Source organism: Marmota flaviventris, chromosome 3 (assembly GCF_047511675.1).
Source record: "Marmota flaviventris isolate mMarFla1 chromosome 3, mMarFla1.hap1, whole genome shotgun sequence".
NCBI classification, from domain to species: Eukaryota; Metazoa; Chordata; class Mammalia; order Rodentia; family Sciuridae; genus Marmota; species Marmota flaviventris.
The window spans coordinates 163,149,837-163,171,281 of record NC_092500.1 but is presented as its reverse complement, the minus strand read 5'-3'; the positions used below and the strand labels follow the sequence as shown (position 1 = coordinate 163,171,281).

Sequence of the window (21,445 nt, the reverse complement as noted above, 5' to 3'; positions counted from 1 at the left end):
TGGAGGGGTCAGATGCTCAGGGGGAATGTATGACTGAAGATTCTCATTTGGTTCTTAAAGCATTTAAGTGGTAATTAAAAGCCATGTAGCTGGATGAAGCAAGACTTGGAGACACAACAGGTTATAAAAATGGCGCTTGCAGAGGAAAGAGTGGCACCCCTGAAATTCAGAGAAGGGAGGACTGCTGTCTGTGGGAGTACTCAATGATGTCACTGTCCTGAGAGCGCAGGCCCGAGGAAAATCAAAACATATTCATTGGTTTCACTTGCAAGATATGAGAACGCTACACTGACAGGAGATGACCACCCAGTGGAAATGTGGGTTGAAAGAGAAGAGAAATAGAGAATACACAAGTATTCTAGTTTGGGTGAGTAGGTGGATGCTCGGTTCCATCAAGAGGGACCGTGGATCTGGGAGGGCAGAGCAGGTTGGAAGATGGGGAATGAGTTCAGTTTTCATCAGTCCATAATTCATGCCTGTGGCTTTCATTAAAATGGTAAGGTTGCGAACTCTCAGACCTCTGTTGCATAAATTGTTACATAAATAGAGAGAAGGTTCAGGGTAGAGACGTGATCAGAGGAAACATTTGAGGGTGGAGGACAAAGGCATGTGAAATGGCTGGAAGGCTACAGTAGACAGTAGGTGCTGGCTTCTTGTGGTAAGCCAGGTGGGGAGTGGGTCTCAAGGAGTGTCAGCACTTTCCATTGCTAGACAAGAGGGGTCCCGTTAGCTAATGATTGACAACCATCTATTGATTTTGGCCAAGACTATCAAAATTCAGTTAACTATTAGGAATTTTAAGCCATTGAGCAGGGAGGTAGAGAAATGGGTACAGATGCTGTTTCTGAAGCTGAGTCAATAAAGTAGATATAAAAGCTTATGGAGATGGAGATCATTATTTTTTGTTCTACTGAAAGAAGCAATGGAGAGAGGGAGGTTGAGATACTGGAGGGAAGAGAATTGAAGGAATAAGAGAGTAGTGGGGGTGAATGGGTTGAGACATTTCATCTAGGGAATTACCAGGAATGGAATAAGAACCAGAGGAATGCAGCTATTTCTAGATTATATGGACAGTCATGTAGAATATTTTAATTGGTACACAATGTCACATGAAAGTTTCATCAACTCCCCTCCTTGATCTCAACCCCGAAATATTTAACATTGTGGAAATCCTTATTATTCTCATTTTATAATTCAGGGACCTGGGCAAAATCTAGGAGTTTGTAAATAAAAATTTAATGGAAACTATAACTCCTTTCATAGTACAACAGCAAAACCTAAACCATTCACCATCTGACCCTTTTCTGAAGTCTTCTGACTTCTGTACAGCTGATAAAACCAAGGCCCACAGGAGACGTGGACCTTGGAGCATCCTCATTGCACCCCTGTCCAGCTCTGAGACCACTTCTCCATTTTTCTTGGCATTGTTCTGATGCTGTGAGATCTCTTAGTATTCTCTGATACTTTCCTTCTCAAGAGCTACAGCTATACAGTTGTATAGGCAATGAAATTCACACCTGCCCCGGCCTCACCGGAGATGCACAACTTTGTCTTGGTACTCACCAAAGAGACACAAGCTGAGGACAGGTATGTGACATGATGCTGCCAGGTCTTGCTCTTTCCATGTCCCAGGAGGTACAAATTGAGGATTCACTTCCTCTCTGAAGTCATCACCAAAGCCTCCACATGCTTTTGTTTCTTGGCTGCAAATTTCCTCAGCAGTTCTCTGCATTGTCTCCAAACCCACTTGTGCACTTTCCAGAGTGCTGGAGCAGTGCCCCTGTGACAGGTCTAACCAAAGGCCCCCTGGGAGGACAAGAACTACATTCACCTTTGTCACCATCTCCTATTCTACCGCTTACCCGATGAATTTTAAGGTGAAAAAAAATTAAGAGCTTCAAAATTGCTCCCTTACACATAAAATGAGATGTTAATTCCTAGCCCTTCTCAACCATTCTTGAAATTAGATCCCCTCCTGAATCTTTCAAAATTGACTTTGAATTATTGACCAAATTTGAAAGCAAAGGGCTTATGGGTACCATTTTTTTTTTTTCTTTACTTCATACTGCTCCTGGTTTTTAAGAGAATGCAAAGCTATTTCATTGCCTGGTTTTCAAATGCTTCTGAAAGGGCCAGGGCTTTTAATAGCTGCAATTTAGTTGTACAACTTGATTTCTCAAATTAGAGTTGTATTTAGTTGGATGCGTTGTATAGTTCCTTGCTGCTCAAAGTGCAGCCAGTTCACCATTGCTATTGGCATCATTTGGGAGCCTGTTAGAAATGCTGTCTTGATTCACATAGATCCACTGTGCTTTTCAGAATCTGCTTTTTAACAGGATCCCCAGTGATGGAAATACACATTAAAGTTTGGGACGCATCAGTCTGGGCTACTGATTTGTGTTTCAGGAAATATTTTTGTTTATTTTGTATATTTTATATATTATGATGATCTTATATATTATGATATTTATGTTAGTCTATTTTTATATATCATCATGATGCACTTTTGTATTTTATGTTTTATGATGAATATTTTCCCAATCAGAAAAATTTTGCTGCTTTTCTCTGTTGTTGTTGAAGATGGATCACATTTAAGGGAGAAAGTATGATTTCATTATTTTTGCTACTTGGAGTGCATTTAATTCTTACTTTTGGTAGAGATAAATTCCTAGGCTTCTACTATTTGACAAGAGTCTTATAAAATTGGTAGTAGGTGGACAACATCAATCCTTGCTCATAACAATAAGCTTAGTGCTGTTTTTTTTTTTTCCGTCCATGAAAGTACAAGCATGTTTTATCATATCTCTTTAATTACTTTGGAAATTTCTTATACCCATAACTGTGGATTCTGTATAGGATGAAGTTTTATTTCTCATTTTTTCCCTAAATACTTGAAAAAAACTGAGGGATTAATTATGCAAGCAAATATAGGAATGAAATTGCATTCCTTTAAAATACATAATTTATACACAGCACTCTTTATGTTATCCTTGTCAGTTCAAGCAGGCATACTAAAACTTACTGGATTTATTAATTTTGGACAGGTCCTGCTTGGGTACAGAACTCTGAAGATTCAGGGAAAAGGAAATCTCTTTCTCACCTACCTTCTAGCCCCACGGTCTCCTCTTCCAGGGTCACTGTTCTTACGAGCTTATCGTGGGCATTTTCAGAGACAGTACATGTGCTATGAGTTTGTGTGTGGTCATGACTGAAAAGGTGGGTTCAGGCCAGATACAGTTTGAACCTTGACCATTGGCTTTGTGACCTTGGGCAGGTTGCTAAACTTCCTTGCCTCAGTTTTCTCATCTATGAAATAGGAATACTAGAGTTGCTGAGAGAAACAAATGAGATCATTCATGTACAGTACTAAAAACGATCCTTGTCATGCCGAATACGGTCAACAAATATTAGCTACCAGTAGTTTATGTGAGAATTTGTTTATGTCATTATCTTTTCTATACATGATTAGTATCACACTGTGCATATTTAAAAATCTTGCCCTTTTAAACTAACAATGTGAGGTTTTTCACTTCATGATGTAGAGATTGGTTCATTTTATTATGTATTGATAATGTGCCTTATTTAAGGGGAACACTACAGTGTTGGTTTTATAGATATAATTTATTTATCTAGCCCTCGATTGATGGACATTTGAGTGTTTCCATTCTTATGATATCATTAAAAGCCTGAGGACTTGACATGTGCCCATATGGTAAAGTGTCTGTTGATTAAAATTCTAGAAATGGAATCTGGTAATGGTCACAGGGCAGATTTTAGTTTTGGTAGATATTGATGAATTGCTTCTCATAGAATGTTAGACTTTACCAGCAAAGAATGAGAGTGCCTATTTTTGATAGCTATATTTTAATTTTAATTTTTTAAAAAAATATTCAGCTCTATTTAGAAATCATAAAAATAAGCATATTTGTTTGGAAATTGGATTAGGGTTTGTGGATTGTTTGGAACAGGTTAGTGACAGGGTGAGAAGATGAAACGTATTTACCCTGAAGTGTTGGAGCAACGAGAGGTTATTATCAGAGCAACAAGTGACCATGTAGAGGTGTTTTTAGAGGAACTGAAAAACACGCAACACATTTTTATGATATTCCCTAACTCCCAAAGTATTCTTGAGATACAAAAACAAAACTAAGAGTTTTGGGAAAAAATTTAAAAACAGAACAACAGTGCCTTTCATTTTCGTTTGCACGAGGGCCTGACCTCTGAAATGCCTCTTGACTTGTCCTGTTAGCAGAGCTGTTCGTTGCTTCCAGTTTCTGAGATGGGCACAACACAGAGAGCCTCTTTCTTCCTCTCCAACATTTCATTGTACAAATTCTTGCTGCCTCCGGAGCTGACCATACAGCTTTTGTTTAGGGTGTAGGCAAAACAGTTTCTCAAAATACTTTCAAATATTAATATAATTCCAGAAGTAAATAAGACCTAACTTTTTTTTAATATTTATTTTTTAGTTGTAGTTGGACACAATATCTTTATTTTATTTATTTATTTTATGTGGTGCTGAGGATCAAACCCAGCACCTTGCACGTGCTAGGCGAGTGCTCTACCCCTGAGCCACAATCTTAGCCCCAAGACCTAACGTTTATGTCAGCAATTAGCATTCTATACCATAGGACCTTTGTTGAGTGATTTCAGGGCAATGAGAAAGGTTTCCAATCCCCTTATTATGTGTTTTACATTTAGTAATTAATTCAGCCATTGCATTCAACAGGGCTTGTAATGCACACTGCTCTCCCGAAACGTAGCTCCAGTCCATGGTGAGAATTAGGATTCAAACCGAGATAAGTGCTTTTAATCCATTTGGCAAATGATCCCTAGGCTGCTTTGGAATATGCAGATGAGCTGAGGAATTTAAAGAGGAGAAACAAAAGATAATATTCCTAGAGGCAGATAAACACATGGCCATTTGAAGTCACCAGCATCAGTCAGGAAATACTTGTTGGATATCAGGGGAGTTGAACATGGCACCCGGTCAAGGTGAAAAGCATCAGACTGTTGGCTGTGCTCTCCGGACCTGCAGGAGTCTCCTCCTGCTTCAGGATCCCAGAAACTGACTTTCAGGGTGGACTATGATGCTCTGCTTTGCCACTGTGGGCCTCTTTGCATTTGCATTTGGCTCAGCTAGTGTTATTCAGAGGACCAGTAAGTGGGGTTCCCAGGTGCCTGGGGAGAACTGAATCACTCAGCCTTACAGCACTGACCATGTTTTAGGATCTCTGCAGACATTGAGGAAGTGCCTCCTCTCCCTATTTTAAGAGTCCACTTAAGACAGTAGACTGTATTAAGCATCCCAAAAGTCATATGTAGCTCTTAACTGTGTGTGTCAGGCCTTTCGTCCATTAATTGCTAGTGGTTGCAAACATCATCAAGACAGATATTTAGGCTGGCACTTCCTCTGAAGGTGGCCTGCCTCCTTCCTTGAATGTAATATTCCTTACTTTACCCCCCAAAACACCTCAATTACTATAGTATGCACTCTCCCTTGAATGGGTATCTGCTTTATTAAATGAATATGAGTCTGAAAAAAAGAGTATATATCCCCAAGAATACTGTTAGAGAGTTTGAGTGACATGTGCAGACTAGTAAGGGGACAGCTGCGACTCACACCTGGGTCTTTCTCACTCCGAGGGTGGTGCTTCCTTATTCTGCTAGTCTGCCAGCTGAGAATAAAAGTGCCCCTACTAGTGTCTGTTGTATTCTGCTGCCTTTCCTATCCTCTACTATCACCCCTCCCCTCCCCTCCCCTCGGGGTAAAAATGGGAGCTCATAACCCACTTGAATCAAATTGTGAAATATGATATATCAAGAACTATGTAATGTTTTGAACAGCCAACAATTAAAAAAAAAAAAAAAAAAAAGAAGCTTAAAAAAAAAAAAAAAAAAAAGTGCCCCTAAGGAGATAAAGGGCTGCCAGGTCTGCTAGACACAATTGTTTCTTCTAAATAAGGGCTCATTATCACTCCTAGTTCAACTACCCTTAATGTAATTAACTATCAATTTGAATGTTTCAGTCTCTCTTTAAATTATCTTTATTACTACTCCAAAAGTTGAGTCTTAACTCTTGGCAGGGTGTCACAATTGCCCTTTAACTTCTCAGGGATCAGGGACACCATCCAGGCTCTCTGATCAGTGTCTGGGGTGGGCTGGTGCTCCCCGCACCCGGGCAAGGTCACTGTCTAATCCCCTGAGGATCCCAATGCGTGCCTTCCTATTTACACACTTATCTTGTATTTCTAGTGTTTTCCCCTTTCTCCTGAGTCATATTGATTTTTGTCTTCATTAATTCTTCCCATCACTGCCAATTTTTCCCTTTTGTGTTCAACATCTTTTTTAAAGTACCCTTCGATAGGTTCATTCTAGATGTGTTGATTTCTCACTCTTAATTTATTTCTTGTTACTTTTCTTTTACTTACGAGCCTTATTGCATCCTGGGCAACATGCCTTGCACCCACACTCCTGCAGTTGCATTGTTCCTTCTCGGGTGAGATTCTTCTTGCAATTTTCTCAGCATTTCATCTCCAGATCTCTTCCAGGCTGTTTGTGTATGGGGTTGGGGTGCGGACAGAGCCCAGGCCTGCACGGGCTCTGGGAACACCATCGGCATCGTCACCAGGGCGATTGCCAGATCATTCTCTTTCCACCTGTCCCAGCCTCCTGCCAGCACCAAGCAAGACATTTCCCTGGGCCTGCAAGTCAGCTGGGAAAGGGAGCACAGAGTCCCCAGCATCAGGGACCCCTGAGTGTCCCCTGTGGCCCCCAGTGTTTAATCATGGAGTTACAGGTAGTTAGCGAGCTGTGGTGTTCATTGCTGGACTGGGAACCAGGCACCCAAAGGCTGGTTCACCCCAATACTCCCCCTTCCAGGTGAATACATCATCCATGCTGACAGCCAAGGAGAGTGTGCTCTGCGAGGTTAAGGATCTTGCACAGATCGTAAGCGTCAGTGGGATTCCACCCCTTGTTGGAGTGACTCCAAAACCTATTCTCTATCAAATGAATTGGGTACTTGAGTATTTTTACATCTTTGGTTATTCAGTTGAACTGTCTCCTTCATGTCCTAATTAGCGGGTGTCTTAGGTATTCCATCCTGCCGTACCTTAATACTATTACATCATGCTCCCTAGAGTTACTCATTTTCCCCTCCTAGATTTATGAACAACTCCAGTAGGTTGTTTCCTTTGTTCATTGTATTAAAATCAAGCAACTGGTGAATCCTGTTTCCCAGCTTCCTGCCACAGCAAAACAGGCTAATTAATTATACTGCTGGGCTCTGACAATCTAATAATATCAGAATCAAGGTTATTGATTATTTTTCTTCTAATGAATTAAGGTTGGGCTGCTTATAGAACTTTTGCACGGCCCCAGGTCTTTTCATTGTATCAAAACCAGATTTCTACTCTTAAACTCGTGACTTGGCTACACAGGACACTGTCCTGCTGCTTATGCCAGCATATTATTATCCCCAGCTGCCCATGTTGGGATGAGACATTCATCCATTTGGATATGCCTTAATTTCATAAGGTACTGATAATTTTTCATCTGCAATACAACATTTTACATTAGATGTCAGAGTCACTTTCTGTTCTGTAATTCTGGTTTAGAACAAGTTCTGACTGGGTGAATATCAACTTTGAGGAGTTGAGGGCTTTCTTTCAGGTTTATTTTTTTCTCATTAGGAAAGCAATTATTATTAATTATGGAAAATGTAGAAAATATAGAAATATATGAGGATTAAATAATAGTTACCTTCTTCTGGAATTATAGTGATATCCACTATTAGCTATTTTGGCAGATTTCTTTAAATCTTGTATGTGTGTCAGTGTGTGTGTGTTTGTGTGTGTGTTTGTGTATGGGTGTGAATGTGTTTTTATATACCTGAGATTCTAACACGTTTAACAAAGATCATAATAAGTTCTTCATTATTAAAAACTCTTCTTTAGGCTGGGGATGTGGCTCAAGCGGTAACCCACTCGCCTGGCATGCGCGGGGGCGCTGGGTTTGATCCTCATCACCACATAAAAATAAAATAAAGATGTTGTGTCCACCGAAAACTAAAAAAATAAATATTAAAAAATTTTCTCTCTCTTTAAAAAATTCTTTATAAGCATAATTTTCATGGTATTTTAGTATTTCATAATATGTATATGCCATAACTTGCTAGTCATTTCTCAGCGTTAGGCTTTAAGTGGTTTTTAGCTCTATGAATAATGACTCCATGCACTTCTTAGTGTATATAAATATATGTATTTGTCCGCATTAATGTTTGTTGTGTTTAGATTGATTCCTTGAAGTAAAATTACTAGCTCATAAAGTAAGACCACTTTGAAAGGTACTTAATATGTAATACGTGCCAAATTATTTACTAGAGTGACTGAGCAAATTTCCATTTCAGCTAGCAATGGTTTGGAACCTGGATTCAATACCCACAACAGGTTTTGCATGTTAGCATGGCTCATTTGATCAGCAAAATCAAATACATTGCTCCAATTTGCAATATTACCAGTGAAGTTAATATTTTTAATCTGTATTAAATTTTTTGTTGCTTTAAAAAAACTCTTTGATTTTTTATCTGTTGAAGTTATGTATCTTTCTTTCAGCTTAAAAGGGATCTTAATATATTAAAGACGTTGACATTTTGTCTATTACATTTGTTGAAAATATTTTTTCATTTTTTGTTTTTTTAAAGAGAAAGGGAGAGAGAGAGAGAGAGAGAGAGAGAGAGAGAGAATTTTTTAATATTTATTTTTAGTTTTTGGTGGACACAACATCTTTTATTTTTATGTGGTGCTGAGGATCGAACCCAGCGCCCCGCGCATGCCAGGCGAGCGCGCTACCGCTTGAGCCACATCCCCAGCCCTCTTTTTGTTTTTTTAAGATTATTTTTTCATAGGTGATTGACTAATTTTATTTAGAATTTTAATTTACAGTATAATATACAGCTTATAATATATTACAAATGTTTACTACATTTCATATAGTATAAGTTTACACTATAAAAATTATTACTTTAATTTATTAATTTTTATTTTGAGAAGTCAATTACATCTTGAGACTGTGTGTCTGTGATTCCTGCCATAGTTTTAAAATGGTTTTCCTCATACAGAAAGAAATAATTTAATTAAGATAATTTAATCATATTATCTTCTAGCTCCTCCAATGGAATTTTTAAGCTCTAGGATTTACTTGGACTTTAATTTGGAGTATATTTTGTGAAGAAACCCCAACTTGGCTGTCCTCTTTAGATAATCGGTGACCAGCCATCTTACAGAATCAGACCTGTGTCTCCACAGACTTTTGTCAATGTTCCTCACGTATCATGTCTTACATATCGTAGGGTCGGATTCTATGCTATTTTTTATTTTTTGTTGTTGTTGTTGTTTACCTGAGAATGACACTCTTAATTATTATAGCTTTATCATATCTTTTGTTTATTGGAGAGATCATTTTACTCCTTTGGCAATTATTTCCCAGAATGTAGTTATTTTAATCTTTCTAATTTTCTTTATATAAATCAGAATCGTTTGCCAAATTCTTTATCCCCTATCTCCCCTAGCCTCCTTCTCCTGCCCTAAAACAAAACCAAAAACAAACAAACAAACAAACAAATAAATAAATAAATAAAAAGAGACACAAACATCATTGGGATTTCTATTGGAATTCTGTAAGTCCAGTAAAATGATTTAGGCAGAATTGAACTTGATTTTAGTGCCTGTCTTTCAAGGCACTTTCCTTTTGAGCAGAAGCTTTTCGGTTTTCTGTATTTTAATACTTTTTATTTGGTTGGACGACTGGCATGCATTGCTTTTGGGGGAAGCAGGATGTGGCATGCAGAGCTGTGCAGATTACAAAACGCAGGACCGAGGTGGCCGTCAAATGTCCTTCAAGCTAAGAATGGTTTTTACAGTTTACGTTTCATCTAAATAAATAGATGAAAAAGATGCGATGGAAACCTTACGCAGCCCACAGTGCCTAGCGTATTTAATCCTCTGGCCCTTTTCAGAAAAGGTTGGTGAGAGCACTGTGCCCTAAAGCTCTGGCACAGGTGCAAGGGCCTTTGCAGGTCCCAGGTTAGTTAGGAAACATGGCTTTTCTTCCCTTTCTGCACATTCTCTAGGAAGCTTTTGTTTGTTGAATGCATTTAAGGCAATGTTATGTGAGGATGTAAGTGAATACCTGCAGGTTGTATTTCTTTCTACATTTGTTTTCTCCCTAATATTTCAAAATATGTTTTCATGTTTAAAAAAAAAAAAAAAGAGCCACAAGTGTGTGTTGTACACGAAAAATGTAGATCATTTTGGAGGCTCATGTCCACTCCTATCAACATCTCACTTTGATGACCTGTCACATGCTGCAGGGCCAGTGTGGTCAGCAGTCATCCAGGCAGAATTATTTGAAGGACTCCAAAAGTAGCCTCCTCCCACATCTACATGATGCTCCAAGAACAGACCAGGATTGTTCCTAGACATTTTCTTAACTAGATTGAGGCATTTCTCAACCTAATCTGGTTTATTATCTGACTAGCATCCTGTTTTCAAGGGAGGAAGCCCAGACTCTCAGAATGGGAGTCTGTAGGGTATGGGAATGTGAGGTGGAGAGGCTTCTGGAATCTTGAAGGAGCTTGAAGACTTCTGCAAGGGTTGAAAAAGAGAGAAGGTTCATAGGCCTCCATTACCGATGACGCAGGTAGATTCCACATTTTGGGGACACGAGAGAGATGAGCCAGAAAATAATTCTGCTCTGTGTTCCAACAGCCTGGGCCTTACAGAGTGGGTCCAAACTCTAATGCATTTTGTGAGGTTGTCTGTGCTTTGGAAAATATGATTGCTCAGGTATCAAATCCAGTCTTTTGGATAACCTGAGAGGGAAAAAAAATAACCAAAGTTTAAACCTTGAGCTCATAGGTTTACTTGCTGAAATATAGAAGGTGTTTGCTAGATGTTTCAGGATCTTTTTTTTTCCCCTAAGTATAGAATTATTCAAGAGGAGTGAAAGGCCTTGCAGAGTTTGGTTAATAGAATTTACAGCAGGCAAGTCAGGCAAAGACCAAATTTCATGGGAAAACTTCTAAGGCAAAGTTGTTGGAAATTTAAATTGGATTTGAAGGTGACAGATCAACTACTGAGAAATGCTACAGTGTCTCGCTGTTAAGTTCTGTGGGAATCTGCTTAGAACTGATATTGTTTTTCTGATGCAGTGGGATACTGATTTTGAATTTTGAGTTCAAGTATGTACATTTTCCAGATGTAATCATTTTCCCCAAGTAAATGAAAATATGGCGGTGTAAGGGACTCAGAGCAATCACGTTGTGTCTGGACCCAGTTTGACGTTCAGTCAAGAACATTCTATTAACTGAACTCCAAGGAGTCTTGGGAGAATTTCCTGCTTTGGAAAAGTATAGTTCCAGGAATCAAGGAGAAAACAATAAGATTAAAAATTTGGGAGATTGACATGTGTGGGATCATATGCTTTAAATTTCTTTAAAGACATTTTCCATCCACCTGTATTATACATAAATGTCTGTATGCGTAAATATTTCATAAAGTAAGCTAGATATGTTAATGTTCCCTATTACACTTCGCCATAGCTGGCAGGGGCTATAGAATGAGAGGTGAGATGTTAATGCTGAGAAGCCATCTGTTCACTAAATATCACTGCTGGAAGTTAAAGACCTTGTGATTCTTGATCATTTCCACCCGGGTGCATGGAACATGGGAAGCTCTCGTCAGTGGGTGGTGGGTGCATGGAACATGGGAAGCTCTCGTCAGTGGGTAGGATGATTTAGTGAGTCCTGTGCATGGGCAGAGTTAGACCTCAGGAGTGTCTAAGATGTGTACTCTAATAAATACCTCAAGTCCTTGCCAGGAAGGATTTTATTCCTTCCCAAGTCACTAGAACATATTCCTGCATGTTTATGAAGAATTGTACCCGAACCCTCTCAGAAAGCGGTATCTAGACAATTTTCAAAGACCACTTAGGTCTCGGTGCCCTATGAGCTAACATGATCTCTTGTTCATCCTTATGTATTTAGCTCTCAGCACTGTGCCTTGCACATTATAGAGACTCAGTAAACACTTGTGGAGGGAATGGATGGGCTGTACACTGAGCATTTTAAGATTGTGACCTTAGTTCCCAGATTTAGCCACAGTAAAATAATAAAAATAACAGGGACTGACATCCATTAATTGGTGTTAGTACAAAGTACTAAATCAGAATACAAAAAGGGCTGGGGATGTGGCTCAGTGATTGAGTGCCCCTGACTGAGTTCAATCCCTGGTCCCCACCCACCCCTCCAAAAAAAGAACTTTTTTTCACACTTTCATTTAATCTTTTCCACATCATGTGAGTAACATGCTGGTCACCATATGCTGGCTGATACTGTGTTGCTATGGTCACCCCAGTGTTTGGGTGGCTTCACCTGGCAGAGCAAAGTCCACTGTAGTCAGGGCAAAGTGACTTGAGGAGCTACAAGCTTCTCTGGCCTCAGGATGACTCTTCCATCTCAATCTGAGGCTGCTAAGATAGAGGTTGGAGCTTCACGCAGGGGCAGTTTATTGTCCAGAACTGGAGGGAACACACTTTGCACCTGCTTCTGCTTCACTGATCAGAACTAGACGTATACCCCACGGCAGGTCCCTGAGAAGCACTGTCTTCAATGTGCTGGGGAGAGGGGAGGAAAACCAAAAATTAGTGGATAACAATAATGGCTGCTGTGGCTTCATTGTACAGTGACCCATTTTATAGATGATTGAACTGAGGCTCAGAGACAAAAGATTCCTTGTCCAAACTTACACAATGAATATGTGGAAAAGTAAGGTCTGGAACTTAGATTTGTCTGTTTCCAAAGCTCATGCTCTTCACAAACCAAGAAGATTTCTTAAGGAAATTGATTTCCTTCTTAAGAAAACTTGACCTTAACGAGGGGGAGAATAATAAAAGTATTGGGTTGGGGTTTGGGAACCTAGTTTATAGAACCGATTCCAACCCTGGCTCACTTATACATGTAGCCGAGCTATATTTCAGGGCTGGCGTGCCCACATGGGAATAATTACTATCATGGTAGTATAAAGTAATGCTTATAATGGCACTGCAAGAGGCCTCAAGTTCATATAAAAAGATGACAGTGTTAATACTGACATCCGATTCTGGGTTGACCTTGTGCGGGTTTTTCACAGCGTCAAAATTCTTATAAGAAAGTTTCCTCTCATGTAATAAGTAGACCCTTTAAATTATCTTGGCTCATTTAGCTGTTTTCCACGCAGAAGCTGGTGCTACACACATTGCCATTGAAAGCTTCCCTTGAATGGTTTCATCTCTTCATTAGACTGCAGTGGCGTTAAGTCTCGAGTAGATTTATTAGCGCTCACCTTCTGTTTTCCCTTCCCCTTGTGTTTCATCATATTAAAAGAAATATTCCTTAAAGTCAGCATCCCCAAGAGAGTTTCTAGACAATCCAAGTAGATGTATCCCTGAAATTGAGGAAACTCTTTAACATTTTGCCATTTGCTTTACAGTGACATGGAACAGGTCAGAGCGGTTGAATGCTGTCTGCAGCCTCATTAAGCAGAGCCGTCCTCTTCCCCTGCAGATGGGGGAGAGAGGGAAGCCTTTCCGTCAAATGTGTTAAATCACCAGCCCCAGATTCCTGTGTCTCAGCACTTGGTGTGAGACTGTACTTCTCAGTATTTTTTGAGCATCTCCTGAGCTCCATATTTTATGAGCACGTCTCTTCCCAGGTCTGGCCTAGAAGCCGTCCTTCCTGCAGAAACCAGGGAACCATGCCCGCTGGGGTGCCCTGATTTGGGGTTGGTTCTGCCTCCACATTGCTTTAAGTGCAATGTAATAGATTTTAACAATCCTTTGGCTTCTCCCTGGCAGCAGTTAATAGAGCAGTGAATGATAGGATCATGATCTTATGATCATTTCTTATGATCATTTCTAATGATAAGATTAGACAAGAATAAGCTTTTAAAAATAATTAAACAATAAAAAAGAATTTAAAACATCGCTGGCATATTTTTCTCAGACCCCCGTCTCATAGACATGCTGATTCCTCATTGTTTAAGAACAACCCTTCTGAACCCAGGGCAAGCATGCTGTGCTCCCTCCCCGTTTCCCTTTTGGTTATAAAGCCTGTTATTGTTGATTGTTCTGCAGTTCGGTCACTGGAAAAATGAATTTTCATTTAAGGAAAACTTTTTTATTACTGGGTTATGGGCCTTTTAATTTTATTCTTGTAGAGAGGCTAGGGAAACATTTATATTTACATCTAGTTTCTCCTTTTCAGAGTTCTAAAGAGACAGGGAGGAATCATTAGCTAAGAGGGTATCATGACACACCTCTCTATTGGTGAGCCATTAAAAAAAGAAACAAAAACCCACACACAGAAGAAACAAAAACACAAAAGGTAGGCATTCATCGTATTAAGTCTTTGGCAAACTGTAGACGGTGGTTTTTAACTGACTTTGGAAGTTACCTAAGTCTTGTATGTGCTTTTCCATCAGAATGTGCTCTGTAAAAATGATGACGATCTTTTGCATTTACAAAATATCTTCCCAGAGGCCTTGTTCTGCTCTTTTATGACGGTGAGCAGTGACTGGACACCGTATCTCTTGGCTTGTAAAAGTGACCACACAGTGACCCCTCCTTTCTATTCCTCTTCTTTCCGGTTCACTGACATAATCACTTCTTGCAAAGGCCTCATAAAACTATTTAAATTCCAGATGGGTCAGTCTTTTATGTGTTTAGATTTCATTCAATTATAATGTGTTTCAAGTACCCGTCCTCTCCTCTTTATTGTTCTTTTTTCTTATTGTTCCCTGTTCCAATTCCTCTAGGTCCTTTTTACCTTGTTTATTGCTAGTATTTTTTATGCTGCTGAGAAGCCATAATTAATGAGGACAACGAAACAAATGAGATTAAAGATCTTGGAGGACAGGAAAAAAAAGGGTAGATCTGAGGTTGGGTTGAACCCAAAGATGGGAAGGTATTGATGGGGTGTGGGCTGCCCTTGGGGACAAGCTCCTGTCCTTTACATTCCCTCCGGGTTGTCCTTGTCTTCTTCATTCTCGTGCTGCCTTCTGGAGCAGTGGGCACAGTGTGCCCGGAGGCTGGTCTGGAGACCTTTCTTAGGAGCTGACCCTACACTGGGACCTGAAGGGTGAGGTGGACTTAGCCGTGCTGAGGGGTGAAGATGGCAGTTTCAGGCAGGGAGCCCAGTTCCGCGCATGAGCGGGGAGCTGGAGGCTGACTCTTATGCAGACAATCCTTGGTCTCAAGGAATTGGCAGTTGAGGCTGATTGTCAAGGTGTCTGCTATACTTTCATTTAAAACCTCCTCTTACAAGGTGACAAAAGCCTTTCAGGTGGATCCCTCCTCCTGTAACCCTGTCCTTTGACTTCTATTGAACCAAGTCTTTGTTTTAACTTTTGATCTGCCTCCAGATAACCTTTCAGAAAGCTGTTTGTCCCATCCTCCTGTCACCTTAAGCTAATGCCTACACTGGCGCCAGTTCTACTGCGTTTGTTAAAATCAGTAGCAACATAATGTCCTTCAGATGATAGGATTTTGTCCTTTCTGCGGCTGAATCATATTCCACTGTGTGTATAAAGCACATTTTCTTTACTCATTCATTCATTGAGGGACACTTAATTTGATTCCATTTCTTTCCTATTACCAATAGTGCTGCAATAAACATGGGAATGCTTATGTCTCTCTGAAGTGTAGATTTCAGATCCTTTGGCTGTATACCCAATAGTGGGGTTGATGGATCATGCGGCAGTTCTATTTTTAATTTTTTGAGGAGCCTCCATACTGTTTTCTTTAATGTCTGTACTAATTTACATTCCCACCGACGAGTAAGAATTCTCTTGTTTTCAGCATCCTCATTAGCATTTGCTATTTTTTTAAATTTTTCTTTTTGATACCTGGAATGAGGTGATATCTCATTGTGATTTCGCTTTGTATTTCCCTGATGGGTAGTGATTGTGTTTGTCAGTTTTCTGTCACTGTCACAAAATACCTTCCCAAATCAACTTATTAAGAAGAAAGGTTTATTTTGACTCATAGTTTCAGCGACTTTAGTCCATGGTTGTTTGGCTACATTGCTTGTTGCTTTGGGCCTGTTGAGGCACAGTAAGTATATCATGGCAGGAGTGCATGTCAGAGAAGGTGCTTATCTCATAGTGGTGAGAAGCTGAGAGAGAGAGAGAGAGAGAGAGAGAGAGAGAGGGATATGTGTGCGCGCTATGGTCCCAATATGTCCTTCAAGGACACACCTCCAGTAACCTAACTTCCTTCCACTAGTCCCGCCTCTTAAATATTCTACCAACTCCTGATAGTGCCACAGGTTGGTGACCAAGCCTTTAGCATACAGGTCTTTGGAAGACATCTAAGATTCAAAGCACAACAGTGATGTTAAGTTCATATATCCTTTAACCATTTGTATGTCATTTTTAAAGAAATGTTTATTCAGGCCTTTAGCCTATTTTAAAAATTGGATTACTTTTTTTTTTCTATCGAATTGTACAAAAGGGGGACGTGAATCAGTGTTATCACATTGTACCCCATGAACACGAACAATTATTAGGTGTCAATCAAGAAATTAAAAAAGGCAAAAGAAAAACGGCACAAATTAATTTAGACTCTCACACAAGGGATATAATTATTAAGTTGCAGTTTTTCCTGTCAGATGTCAAGGACATTGAAAAGTTAGTCCTGCAGTGGCAGTGACAGACTGATTCCTATTTGCCCTCTTACTTGTTACCTTTTTAAGATGTAGGCACAGTTTCACAATTAGATCAGCCCTGAAGGGAAGCTCCTATCTAGATGAGTTGCATTAGGCTTCATTTGCATGGAATAATATTAACAGTATCTGTTGGCTTATTTTCCCATCTATGCATGCAAGCACACAACTGTTCTGCTAACATTAAGTCTTAAATGCTTTTATTTTAAATATCAGCCTGTGGGGGAATAATCAAGACCTAACAGAAGGGAAAATTAGGCTTATGACATTATCATACAAAAAAAAAAAAGAGAGAGAGAGAGAACATTACCATAAACTGAAAAGAAAAATAGTAAAATAAAAATCTTACCAACTGCATATGGTAAATAAAAAAGAATGATTGCTGCTATTACTAAATACTAAAATCACTAACTCCAAACTGAGAGAATAAAGGTTTTTGTGTGGAAAAGAAGGAGGTGGTGTGTGTTTTTTTTTCCTTCTATCAGCCACAAAAGGGAGAGCCTATAAGACAGAACGATTTCCTTAAGACTTTGCAATGAAAATAGATGACACAACATAAGTCATTGCTCTCTCTAATGAAGGATGTATTTGAAACGATTCTGATAAGCTTATGAAAGCAACTGTATTCCAACGGCTTAAAATAAGGCATTAAGTAATGAAGGCAAGAAGCACCACAAAACCTATGAGACAGAAGAGTGGAGCTATTCGTATGGAACAGAGAATTCTAGAAGGATGTTAACCAACATCTCACTCAGGTGGGTAAGCCGCTATTGACCCAGTGGACACGAGTAAACCTCAACTCCTGTGAATGACAGTTTTGGAAAAATAGGTCCGTGTGTATAAAAATAATAAGCCATCGGTGCCTTATGTGACTTCTTGGTACTTTGCAGAGGAACATAGGATAGAAAAATGCCAGCCCAACCATACAAAAACTGCTGCGGACGTTGTAGGTTCTCTTTTCTCTCGGGGTTTGGCATTTCTTATTATCGTTAATGGGAAAACGGCCATAAGTTTGAAACGTTGTGCTGGATCCTTTTTAAAAGGAATGAACAGGTAAAGAGAAAAGCAGAAAGACTTCCTCCATGCCCTACCTGAGATGCCTCGCACCCGCTCCCTTCTCCCCATCCCTTCCTAAGAAGTGATCCCAATATGCCAAGGCCATGGAGATGCATGGGGCTGTGCCGGGAGGAGCAGTGGCCATCTGGTGGGATGGGATGTCCAGCAGAGATGCTGGACAGAGAAGCGGCCTGGATTCACCCCAGCCTTATCTCCAACAAGAAGACGTGTGGAGCAAGGGGGTCTCGGAACAGCTATTTTCAGATGCGCTATTTTATCTGGGACAAAGTATGGAGGAGAATCCCAGCAAGCAAGTAGGACTTGGCATCTGCAGCGGGGGCCATGGATGTCATTGGGTGTTTATAGGTAAGAGAAGACATCAGGGAAGCCGGACAGAGAAGCAGCCTGGGCCCACCCCTGCCCTTGACTCCCACGGGCCACCGCCCTGCACAGGCACTACTGGCTGAGAGGTTTGGGCAGGTGCCCAGACACAGCCCACAGGCTTTTCCACCTGTGCGAGCTCCAGGGAGGACAGGACAGCTGTCTTCTCCTGGCTCTCCTCCTGTCAACCAACCCCAGAGCACAGGACAGTGCCACGAAACACAAGGTAAACTGAGCAAATCAGTCTTGCTTGTCACAGAAAGGGACGGAGCTTAGCAACTGCAACACAGGCCTTGAAACATTTGTTGTACTTAAAACATCTACAGTTTCCAGGAAGAGAGGCCTCACCCAAATGCTATCTCATCACCCCTCTGGGTGTAAGGTGTTCTCATCATTTCATTAAGTGGCTTTCTTGTCTACATATGACAACTGCTTAGTCTTCCTGGGCTACCCAAACACAGGGCCATAGACTGAGTGGCTTAAACAGCTGACAGTGATTTTCTCGCAGCTCTGAAGGCCCGAGATCAAGACGTGGGCCAGCTGGCTCTGGGGAGGGGCTCTCTTCATGGCTTGTGGATGCTGCCTTCTCTCTGTGTACTTGCATGGCTGGGGACAGAGTGACTTCTCTGGTGTCTCTCCTTCCAAAGGCACTAGTCCCATGATGGGTATTCCACTCTCTGACTTCATTTAAACCTCATGGCTTTCTAATGACCCCATCTCCACGGACGGTGACAGTGGGAGTCAGGGCTTCCACATGTTGACTTGGGGATAGTTGCATAATTCAGCCCATAGTAACAGCTTTCAAGTTAAAGTGATTTCATGTGTATAAAAGCAATAAAATATAATCTTAAGGTTAAAAATATGACATAAATATCCTAAGTGTATCTTGGTTTTAAGATAAAATTATAAATTTCTCAGTGTATGTTAAAAAAAAAATCAAACTAAAAATGTACTCATATGTCCCCAAGAACATTTGAGCAGTATCCCTGGAGGCTGTGACGTTGTTAACAGAAGTGTGGGTACAAATAACGAAGCCCCCCCCCCCACCCTGGGTCTAGGCAGGATTCTGGGGTCCCTGGGGAGAGGTTGCTGCAGCCAGTGTGGGATCCTGTCTCGGGGAGCTTTGAATGCCACTCCCAAGGCCTGAACCTCTGAATTCTAGAACCCCTTTTTCAAGGGTGCATGTGTTAAGTTTTCTGGGGCTGCTGTAACAAATGGCCACCAACTGGTGGCTGAAAATAACAGAACTGTATTGTCTCGTGGCTCTGGAGGTGTCTGGAATCTGAAATCTAGATGACTGAAAGGTGTTGCAGAGCCAGGCTCCCTCTGGAACCTTCCGGCAGAATTCTTCCTTGGTCCCTCCTACCCTTTGTGGGTCCCTCCCATTCCTTTGCTTATGGCAACATCTCTACAGTCTCTGTCCCTGTCGTCATGTTTTCACAGGGTCTTTCTATGAGGACAGTGGCCATGTATAGTGACAGTGGCCCACCCTGCTCCATGGGACATCACCTTATCTAATTACACCTGCAGCAACCCTGGATCCCCATATGGCCACCTTCCCAACTACTGGGGTTAGGACTTCCATTTGTTTCTTTTTTTGAGAGGATGCCATTCAGCCTGTAGCAGGATCGCTAGAGAAGTTTATCTTCAGTGTGGTGCAGTGCACGCCTCCAGCAGTGGGGAGGGAATGGGAAGGGAAGGACATCATTCAGTACTTGCTGCTCTCCAGTCCTGGGGACGCCGTGGTAAATTAATTAGGGATATAAGGTTGAATTGGTGAAGATGTCTTTAGTTCAGCAATTAGTAATCCAGTATCCACAGGAAAGTTGTTTTTTTTAATATACAAACTATGATATTTTTACTTTTACCAGTCCCAAATTCCCTTTTAAAAAGCCCTCAGCAGAGAATGTGTAATAACTCTGCTTAGATTGGCAGAAAAATATTGGGAGCATTTCCTTAGCATGGTAGAGGTGTGAGAGCTTCACCGCGTCACTCAAAGCTCCTTACGTTTCATGCGGACATTGCCATGTGAGATACAGGGAGGACCGGACTGCTTCTTTGTTATATAGCCAGTAGTTTAAAACAGAAGCAATTGAACATATCCTACAAAATATAATGATTAAAAACAACAAAAAGTTATTCCAAATGTTAAACGAATTCCTAGCAAATGCCTCTTGATGCTTCTCTTAAATGCTTTGCCATTTGGTTTGGAAAAGTTTTCAGGCATCTTTGCCACCTAATTATGGACTATTTCCAAGGCTTCGGAGGAGCTTCCATCAGCAGCAGATAAGCTGTTGAGGAGAAGGCACTTGTTTGATATAGTTTTATCTTTGCTTGTTAAGAATGGCACATAAAATGGACCATTTAAAAATTTAAGATCCTTGCCAATAATTTTTCAAGGTGGATGTGTTTTGTGACTTTTTATTATGTTAAGTTTCATGGGCATAGAGTTCTAAGAGTGGAAAGTTCACATTTGTAAAAAAAAAAAAAAATGAAATTGAATGACTTCTTTCCAAGATTTTTTTTTTTTTTTTTTGCATTTTATTGCCTGAATCTTTGTAGAGTTAAACAACCATCAAAACCATTATGTAAACATGCAGGTGTGAAGTGCAGCTTCAAGGTAAATATAGCAAGAAAATGTCTTTTACTATTTGAAAATTTAAGCCACAGCAGGTGTAACAATCTACAGAAAATCTTTCTTCCCATTATTCGGTTGCTCTAGTTTCCATAAAATGTGTTGGAGAATGTCTGGGTAAACCAATGAAGAAGGGAGGTTCTAGGCTCCCATCCTCAGACCCCCACCACACAGCCTTTCATATCCTAGAAGAGTACAAAGTAATTTAGGACTGCACAGTGTTTGTTTAAATCTGAGAGGAGTTTTATAGAACAAAAGCAAATTCAGAAAAGTCAAAGGTAATGCCTTTATGTAGTTAGTAATTAATCAAAGACAACTTCATCTCTATATTTCAGGTATCCTCACATTATTTTATATGTTAGTGAAGAAGGGACTCATTTTGATTGACATTTTCCAGCTCCATGTATTTCAGGTACTAAGAAATACCAGCTATGTCTTCAGCAGTAGAAATTAATTGTCTTAGAGTATCTTGTTCTCTTAAGAGAATCCTCCTGTTTGAGTGGATGGAGCTTCTAAAAATGACAATTATGGGCTGAATCCTGGAAGATTTTTAAGATTTGCTTTTGACTCTAAGCAGTTGAACACCATGCTTAAGAAAAGACACACTTAGGTTA

The 21,445-nt window shown here is 40.3% G+C and overlaps 1 protein-coding gene across 1 annotated transcript in view; it reads left to right on the top strand.

The window, feature by feature from the left end:
* Csgalnact1 (chondroitin sulfate N-acetylgalactosaminyltransferase 1) overlaps window positions 1-21,445 on the top strand; it is a 313,956-nt gene that overhangs the window by 90,546 nt on the left and 201,965 nt on the right. The window lies entirely within an intron of this gene.